The 9,768-nt window shown below is 39.0% G+C and overlaps 1 protein-coding gene across 5 annotated transcripts in view; it reads left to right on the top strand.

Annotated features, from left to right (window-relative positions):
- Positions 1-807: 807 nt before the first annotated feature.
- The window catches only part of tead1b (TEA domain family member 1b), a 29,880-nt gene continuing 20,919 nt past the window's right edge, over positions 808-9,768 (top strand). For 2 of the 5 annotated variants that reach the window (XM_033987041.2, XM_033987033.2), the window contains exons 1-2: positions 808-1,017; positions 1,375-1,509. The gene's annotated coding sequence lies outside the window, so the exon portion shown is untranslated. The remainder of the gene's footprint in view (positions 1,018-1,374; positions 1,510-9,768) is intronic. The other 3 variants (XM_033987056.2, XM_033987049.2, XM_055229369.1) reach the window with 2 other exon arrangements.

The raw sequence follows: 9,768 nt of genomic DNA, 5'->3' as shown, positions 1-9,768 counted from the left end.
ATCACAGTCAGCCTATAGTTATCTTTATGTGCCATAATGTAATTATTATTTTACTTACTGTCTGAAATCGAACGGTCTAATGCTTGGGTTAAACATGCACAGACAAGTGTTAGTGGTGCTGTGAATGGATGTGCCAGTCTGTCACAAGTTGTTTCTCCTGAAGGAACGGTGTCAAAACACCCTGCCTCTAATGACTGGCTTGTTCAGACAGGTCCATCATCTGGTGTCTGTCAGCAGCAAACTCAAATGCTCCTCACTTTCATTTATCAAAAGTAGATTTATACATAGGACTTAAAGCAACAGCCAGGCCAGAGTACACCTGAATGAAACCGAGCGTTTGGTTAAGCCTAGACTAGTCCAAATGATCATGACAGTAAGGAGCAAAAAATGCTTTGGTCCAGAAGAAAATGTAAAAAAAAAAAAAGCTTATAAACACCTGTTGCACAACAGTTTAGCACAACTTACTTACAAATGCAAGTATTTAAACCAGGCATGCTGGGCTTACATCTAAAACCATCATCTGAAACAAGGCAGCCTAAACCACATCATTCACGTTTATCAGAGCTACAGCAGATGAGCAGACGCACTGTCTTGGGGTCTAGGTGCCACAAAGATCAGAGTGACTGGATGAAATGAGATTTTCGCAGTGTCCATGAAGGCCACATTCCCCTTGCTTTTGCCCCGACCCCGGCCCCAGTCTCTGGCCGCTCCCTGTGGCTGTTGCCCGGGCTCTCACGGCTCTCTCGGCTCTCGGCTCTCTGTTGGACCCTGTGCTCCGGAGCTCGGGATGACGCCACCTCTAGCCCCGCCCCCGACGCAAACTCGCTCTTCGCGTTCATTTCATTCCTCTTCTCATTCCGAGCATTCTTCGCATCTCTGACAGTGCGCGAAGCGATTCACCTACACCTTCCTGGCTGGCCCAGAAACTCACGAAAAACTTCAATTTATAAAAAAAACATATTTAGTAAAATCCCATCACCAAAAAGGGACAATTTTATAAGAAAAATCAGTGAGCAGGTAAGTTTAGTTGTAGACTTGTACTCGTGTGTCCTATAAAAGAAGCTTTCTTTCAGTTGCGCGCGTACTCCTCACATGGCGCAGTAGAGATCCGCCTGTGTCCAATGTCCAGCGCTCAGATAAATGGCCGATTTGTGATCGCTGTTGCAACACCCCTGCTTTTGGCATAGCGATAATCTTTGGCATTTTTGACATTTTTTAAAAGGAAGTCTGTCTGTTATCGCCTGTAAAAGCCCGAGAGCCGTTTTTTCCAGTCCTAAACCTGGACAATCACAGCATTTACCGCTTTAAACTAAAGATTGTGAACATTTTGAAAAAGATGATCGCTCAAAATGCTGCTATGTTTGCTCTCCGTAGTTGGTGTGCACTCATCCTGGAGTTGTCCGGGATTTCCTCGGAGGATTTTCGGATCATCACCTTGAAAACACCGCGGAAAGAACAGACTTGTTGCTTCAGTGACTTTCCTCCTTTTCGTTTTGCACAAAGTTTTGTGTAAGTACAATGTCTTTGTTACAGTGGCCCTGGGAACCTTATGTTGTGACTCTTTACTCTGTAGGAGTGGACGTGTGCACAAAAATGCTTTAATGCTTTGTCCAAAATATTGTGCATGTGTTTTGGCCATTGGGCTGAGTAAAAGTAGAAGTATTTAATCAATATGAGCCTAGGTTATAACTATATAAATTCTCTTTTAATGCAAAGTAGTAGACGCCATCTATGTATAGTTGTGGTTTAGTATCTGTTGCTTATTTGATACAGCGTCTCCGTCATTGTTTTCTTTTCCTTCCTTGCGTTTGGGAAGTGCGTACTCAGCTAAAACACCAGTCTAATCACAGAGCAGTCCTGGAGCCAATCCCAGTGTGTTACAACTTTTACTCCTCGCAATGATGTAAAGAGCAGAACGCTAGGAAATGTGCAGCACATGGGAATATGTATAAGGGCAAAAGTTTTTATTAGAGCCATACAATTAGCTCCAAAAGTGGTTGTAAAGTATGTAACACCACACTCTGAAAGTTCTCCTCTCTGTGCTAAACTGGCTCCATTGTTTTCAATTACACCCTGCTGAACGAATAAATCACTTGCTGTAATATTGACACTCAAAAAATATGATAACAAGTAAGTGTTTTATGCTAAGTGGTTTAAAGGCACGTTCAGTGTAATTCATGAGCCTCCAGCATTAGTTAAAACAGGGAGAACTTTTATCTTACCACAACTTTTGGCTCTGGGCTAACTCTTCTGTAAACCTGATGATGTCATATACCTTAAAATGATATATAATTATAATCTACAAAGCTACTTGATGTATACGCTGGCCGTTTTTATAATATAACTGTAGTCAGCCTATTTTTGCTTGTGAACAGCATGAGATTCCACTTGTTGCTGTTGCAGGATAAAATATATAAGCTATAATTTGTTTTTAATGAGTTAGTTTGATTATACATTTGTTGGTAGTTTTTTAATAATGCATTTTAGTAATGTTAATACTGTCACAGAAACAGTTAAAGTTGTATTTGACTTGGTTTATACAGCTCAAACCTGTTTCTGCCCATGTCATGCTACTTGCCTTGCCTTATCTTGCTTGGTTTATGTATACTCTAAAAGGTCAGCAAAAACACTATTATTTTCTTGATATTATAATTTGTTGAAATATCTGTATAGAGTTTAGACAATAGCAATGTGCTGCAGTGTTAGTCTGAATAAACTACCTAATCCTAATTGTATGATGGTGGTTAGACCTGGGCTCATGATGCATTGTTGTAGCAGATCCTGTTTGGTCACGTTGAGGTTTGAGGGCAGGAGTAGTGTGCGATGAGTGAACATAAGCCCAAAGTGTTTCTGTCAGATAAAAGTTGAGCTCCCTCCTTTAATACTCAGCATCATTTGTTGTTGTTGTTTTTTTTAATAGGGAGATTGATATCAGCAGGTTCAAAGTTGTGCACGGTGTTATGAGGCACTGTTGCTCATTGCTTTAGTTAGATTATTATATTTAAAATTATCTGTTGAAAATATTGTTTTGGAAGCTTCTAATGGCATAGTAATTAGGCAGCACAATATGAATTTGTGATATGAATTTACAATTTAACCTACCTTTATATTTTAATTGAAACACTAACATGCCGTTTCACTGTTTATAAAATTCATGCGGGCAAATATCTGTGAGCAGTAATTAAATCAGTGTCATTAATGTTGTAATTAAATGAAAATCTGCATTGGGCTGGAGTCACTAAACATTAGCTGCTTCAGAAAAGGCTGTGGTGCTGGCTGCAGGCTGTGTGCCCTGAGGTAAACCCTGGGAGGCTGAAAGGGAATTTTAGAGTGAGCACCTCTGCAGCAGCAGTCTGAGCAGGGCCCGCTGAGGCCGGCCCAGTGTGCCACCAAAAAGGAAACTCTGGCACACAGCCACTGACGTCACCTGCGTAAATCTGCCCCAGAGCTGTGGCAATAAAACCACTGCCAGATCCTGGATGCGCTTTAGCCCTGCTGCACACCTTAACTCTATGCCGCTTTGTCTACTTGCATTTACATAGGTTTAAAAGTTGCATAAAATCGTATTCTTAAGCCATATTTTATCATGCAGGTATATTCTAATAAATTAAATGTGTATCACTGATGCACTGATTTTTTTAGTTTTAGACATTGCAGAATGCTTTACATTTAGCACCACATAAAAGGACTCCTTAAACGTTTTGAAGTCCAACCATTTTATTATTGCAACCTTCTGTTCCACATGGAAAATGCACATCAACCAGCATAATCTCCCCACCCATGTGATTTTGAAGCTATTAGTTCCAATGAGAGGAAATGGGCTGTATTTTATACTATACAATATAGTTTTATTTGCAAAAAAAAAAAGAAGCCAACATTTATTTTATGGTCAAGGGCCAAAGCTGCTAGATAATTTATAGAGAAGAAATTATGAGTCAGAATATTGAAATAACCAAACCACAGAAGTTTGTAACCACAGTAAACGTAATCTGTCACGGTACTTCTGCTTTTTCTGCATCCGGGTAGTTGTGTCCAAGCTTTCAGAACTCGTGAACAAAGCCACAGTCAGTTCATTTAGTGAACGGGTGCATAATTTGTGGCCTGTATTCAAAAGTGGGTTATTCAGTCGTGTTGGCACTGTACTGCCCTGTCAATGTCATAAATTCCCAAAGGAGCTTTCATAAATGTGTGTGATTTTGTTATCATGGTTGGCACAAATCTGCCTGAAGATACCCAAAATCAGCCAAGGCACACAACAACTCAGGGCTAAGATACTGGCATTGTTCAAATTGTGTCAGAAAATATAGTCTGGAGGTGTCTTCCATAATAGACCAAATGTGTCTATACAACAGGCTGTAGTTCTGGTAATAGAAATACTCTGAAATATATATTTTAAAGCAGTTAATTATTTTGAAAAAAAGAAAATCATTAAAGTATAACTAAAATTTATAATGACAAATAATAATTGCTAATTAATTAATGCAGTCTGAGCTTTGCAGCTTTGTGTGTCCTTAAATTAAAATAAGGTTTAAGCCAGTTTAGTTCAGTTGTCATCCACATCAATGCACACACACTCATCATTTCAAGCTTTTTAGGATATGCTGTTCCAACATTTATTGAAAACAAAATTGTAATAGAACTCCAATAGTAATTCAATCTTGAAATTAATGAATGTGTTAGATAAATGATGAAGAAACTTATTAAAATTGTAAACGCTGTCTTTCAGATGACATTAAATGAAATGTTTTGCAATTATTCAAATGTAAAAAAGGCTGTTTTAACTGGCAAAAACTGTCCTGGTTATGAAAAGTAACCGCTAGTTTATTTTTCCATAGTAATAGTATATATACAATAGTGCAATGATACTGATAGAACAGCAAGCATTTGAGCTATGTGTACTTGGACTCCAATGGACAGGAGGTTGTAATCCATCTGCCAAAAGCAAACAAGGGGAAGAGCAGGCGAGGAAAAGTGAACAAGGAGATAAATGAGGAGAGGAGCTCATCAGCGTGATTTGTTTTTTCATGCCCCTCCGCACGCGTCCAGCCTGTGCCTCCGCCTCGCACGGCTCTCATAACTGTCAGGAGATCCACTATCTGACCAACCTTTCTTTACAGCTTTAATTTCCTGAGCTTTATGCACTTTGCCTGTGCCACACACCGCCTTGACACAGTGTGAGGAATGCACTACACAGTTTGGACTGCAAATATCATCCAAGCTGTCTGTGCTTTTTCAATGGGAAATTGTTAGATTTTATACTTTTGAGCTAGTTAGTAAATGTGAAAAAAAACATATTAGCAGAGTCCTGTGTGGAAATCATTAAGGAACCCTTAAGCTAAATCTTTAGCTGGTTTGTCCTGGAGTGCCACATCTGAAGCTGCCCGGGTCATGCTGTTGCTACCTGTTTGTGTCTGCTGCAGGTAGAGAAAGCTGCTTTGACACAACCCACAAATCAATCCCATTCTCCGCTACAAACAAAGATTGATCCCGAAGTGGCCCAATGGTTGCTGGGTGCTCCTGCGATCCAGGGCTGCCGATTTGAGACACTGTCCATAAGCCTGTCTGGTTCAAAGAGGCATGAAATAAACACTGTATCATTTTCAATAACAGAGACAGCATAGCACGTCCAAAGATCTTTTTAAATTACTATTGAAAATCTTGTTTATTCAGTCTTCTACTCCCCTAAAACAAAATCATGGTGCTATACAGAATCAGTAGCAGTGGAATTCTATCCATCTATAAGATGAATGGGATTTTGTCTTCATAGCTTCAAATGTAACTTGCCAAATCAAATGCTTGTCTTTAATTAAACCAGTCAATGAAGTGTGCTTCTCTCTAAAGAGCACATTTTCACCTTAATTTTTGCCTATTTGATTTTATTTACTTCGTGCCTTAGCCTTACCTTGACTGGGAAAGCTCCGTAAATATATTCAATTCAAGATATTTGGTAATTAGAATTTTTCCAATACATAAAGGTCTTTAACCTGTTAAATAAAAGCAGACATCTCTTCTGTAAACAAGCTTTGCAAACACTTGACAAATTTGTTTTATTGACAGAAACTAAATGGATTTTGTGTTACTAACAGAGGTTTTGTGTGCCTCTCTGGTCTGATATGCCCTGCTCAAATGACATTGCAGTTGTAATTATGCAAAAGCGAGTATATTTATTTGTAAGATGCTGAAAATGTTGAGTTTTCTGAAATCACATTGTAATTATGATTTTACACAGTGTGGCCTTAACTACAGTGGGCCATTATAGGGAGCACAAAAGTCATTCACGGAATCATTATTGCACCCTCTGAGATAGCGGCACAAAAGAACCCCACATGGAAAATTGCATTTGAGACCTCTCATCTGCTATTTCATTACCTTGCTCTGTCTGATGGTTGAAATGGGTTCTCTTAATTTAAGAAGCTGGATTCCTGCTTGGTGAGTGGTTTATGTAATCTCACGGTAAGTGTAATTTCCCATAATGCCGTGTCACAGCTACTACTCTGCTTAGCTACCGTCCCTCACTTATTCCACCTCAGGCCATCTTCACCTTGCATTTCACAAATAAGGCCATCTCTATGGTGCAGCGTCAGTAAAGACAGAAGTATGCAATTACCGTGTGCCACGAGTGTCTCTATGGTTGTCATTCATATTGTCCCCTCATAGACTTAATTGGTTCAGATTCTGAAGCTCTAAGTTACTGGCTACTTTGGCAACTCCTGATTATTTGCATTTTCGCTGGTATCTCTATGCAGAAGAATTTGTTTTGATGGCACTGAACAAAATAGGCAGCAGATAGCATTTGTGACAGAAAAAACATCATTAGTAAAGAATGCAAATGGCCAATTTAAAGATACAGAAGACCAAACTAGGTTTAATCATGATTTCTTTTTCAAACAGAGGCATTGTACCTGTCTTAAAAATGTGAAATACTAGTTAATTTTAAGTTGATTTTAAGCTCTTCCAAAGTTATTCCTCCCTTAACATATTCCTTGAGTTTATTCTTGTGTCAGAGACAGTTGCTGTGATAGAAAATCTACCTGCATGCTAATAAAGTCCAGATTATTGGACAATAAAATGCTTTCTAATTAGATTCAGACAGCACACAGCTGACTTATTTTGACCTGATAAGCTGCTTATATAGCCTCTTTTTCACTGGCACGATTCGCTTGAAGTTGGACTATTTGGTTTCCATTCTCCAGGCACGGCTCCAGGTACAGGGGCAGGGCCTTGCTTCATGAGACACTGACGTCGCCCAAACATAACTAAAATTTCTTAATGAATAAATTGCATCTGCGTTATACTCATAACTATAAGGCTGTCCTAAGCAATTCACATTTATCTCATATGTCTGCACCAAATTTTAACATTTCTTTATGTAATGCACTGGGTTTGGCTCATGTTAGATGCATTATGCACTGGAGATATAACATGTTCGATCTTTATACGTGAGTGATGTGCATCGATAAACAAAAAACAGCTGTTAGTTGTGCACTAGCTTTGTTTTGTGGAGCATGAGAAATCATTATTTTATGTTTACATTTCTTTTTGCCAATTCGTTTTCACCTGACTCTGCGTTCTCTCTTTTCCAGTCATCTCTTTGGTTGTTAAACATGCCCGGATCAGATAAAAGGAACATGCTTACAAGCCTTACCAACCCCAGACTCCTCTGGGGGCTAGTACCCTCCAGGGTCTGCTTTAGACCCCTCAAACTGAGCAGTATGGTTCACTTTAGACAGTGGAGACACTTGCGGCATGTACCGATCCGCTCCACAGCAAACCAGTGGAAACAAGGCTTATCTGCGATGGGGCAAAACAAATTTGGCTCAAATAGATGGGGAAATCTGGTATAGCCCCTTTAATTTGACTTGTTTGTCCTTCTTCACTCATACTTTCTGCTAAACAGAATTTATGCACATCTTATAGAAAATGTGTTCTAGCAGCATAACACTTTTGAGGATGACTCATCCTGTAAGTGTGCAGTGTTAACCCTAAAACATAATACACACTGGGTAACAAAGGCTTATGTAATTTAATGTGTTATATCGTAATGGTGCACTCTTGTGCAATGTCTGGTAATCCTCACATCCGCACACTATATTCAAATCCACTGGCCTTTGTTATCTCAATAATAGTAAAGCAACAACACACAATCACAGCAAAACATACCTCATTATGGTTATGTTATGATCATCTGTCTTCTCATAGGGGACCTCTCCTGGGCTGCTTTGGTGATGAGTCAGGGTACATCCTCGGTAATTGCAGCACTAACGTAACAGAGCATGAAGGACATGACCAATTGTTACACATTCTAAATATTGAAATTGTAGTATTTTCTTTATATTAGACAAAGTTTAAAACACATACCAAGAAAAGAAAATTAATGTTAGCTGGAGAGATGTTCTCACGCTAATCTAAAAGTTGGTGTATTGATTTCTGGTGCTTTGAGTATTTCTTATATGAAGAGTGACTGTGAGGTGGTTGGCAATGGTGATGGGGGCTGTGACCAGTCTGGCCACCGCACTTCTGACAGTCTGCCCCACAGCAGCTGTGACTACAGAATAAATATATCTTTGGACCAGGAGGAACAATAATTATACCAATACCAAAGAGTTACACTACTTTGAGCAGCTGCAAAAGCACTATATTAGACTCAAAACTATATTAGACTCAAATATGCCCCTTACTTATTAAGTTTAAAAAATGCAATCACATAAGTGAGAGTAAATATGTGATGTAGAAGTTTCTATGCAGTTTTTAGGCAGGAAACTTTCAAGTGCGGTAACATTGCCCCAAAAAGGTTTACATTTTGTTATACAACCATATTTAACTTTTTTAAATGTAACATTTGCTATTTCATTCACTTTGTAACCTATTGCTGGACTGAATTTGTAAGTTATTACCATAATAATTAATCTTTAGTCATTTGTATGGGAGGCACATGTTTAGTGGTATTTTTCCCCTCCCTCATTGGTTCGTGAATCCATTCTGCAGCGTCAGCAGTCGCCTCACAAAACACAGATTCAGTAAAAGCTCTGCTCTGACTGCTCTGGGAGGTTTTTCCCCAACAGCTTGCTCCCCTCCCCCCTTTTTCCCTCACGGTCCAGCCTGCTGGAAGAAACATATGCTAGTATTCCCACTTCCTGACAGCTTGTGCGACTTGAATGGGATCGTGCACCGAGAGGAAGCAGTTGTCTGGAGTAAGAGGAGAGATTGAGAAAAGACAGGAACCTCGCACACTGCTCAGTGGAGTTTCTGTACAGTAAATTGTATGAAAGGAAGCTTACGATGACTATGAATGATCATGTGGGAAGACATTTTGAAAGAAAAGTAAAAAAGTTTCTCATATTTAAACTTAAATTAGTGTTATTTTTTAGGAATTTTGAAGCATTAGTATGTTTTTTTTTAAAAAGCACAAAATGGTCTCAGGTATACCAGAATAGATAGAAGCTTCCAGTTGCAATCTAAATCAATGACTCTCAACCATAGGGCCGGGGCCTATGATAGGGCCACGAGCACCATCTTGGGGGCAGCAAATTGATCTAATATATTTAATATGTGAATGGGTTCCAGGTTACTGTATTGAAAAAGTTATGCCCCAAGTTTGAAAAGGTTAGGAACCCTTGCTCTAAATGTACTGTACCGTGAAGTCCTTTTTTACTGTGTAAATTTGATTTCCTTAATAAAGAAAACATTATGCTGTTCTTTGGGTTTTCAGTATGAAACTACACCGTACATAGATTATTAATTTACATTTCATTCATTGTTAGCTGCAAT

This window comes from Periophthalmus magnuspinnatus, chromosome 3 (assembly GCF_009829125.3).
Source record: "Periophthalmus magnuspinnatus isolate fPerMag1 chromosome 3, fPerMag1.2.pri, whole genome shotgun sequence".
NCBI lineage: Eukaryota > Metazoa > Chordata > Actinopteri > Gobiiformes > Gobiidae > Periophthalmus > Periophthalmus magnuspinnatus.
The sequence above is the reverse complement of the archived record's forward strand: the minus strand, read 5'-3'. Positions and strand labels throughout refer to the sequence as shown.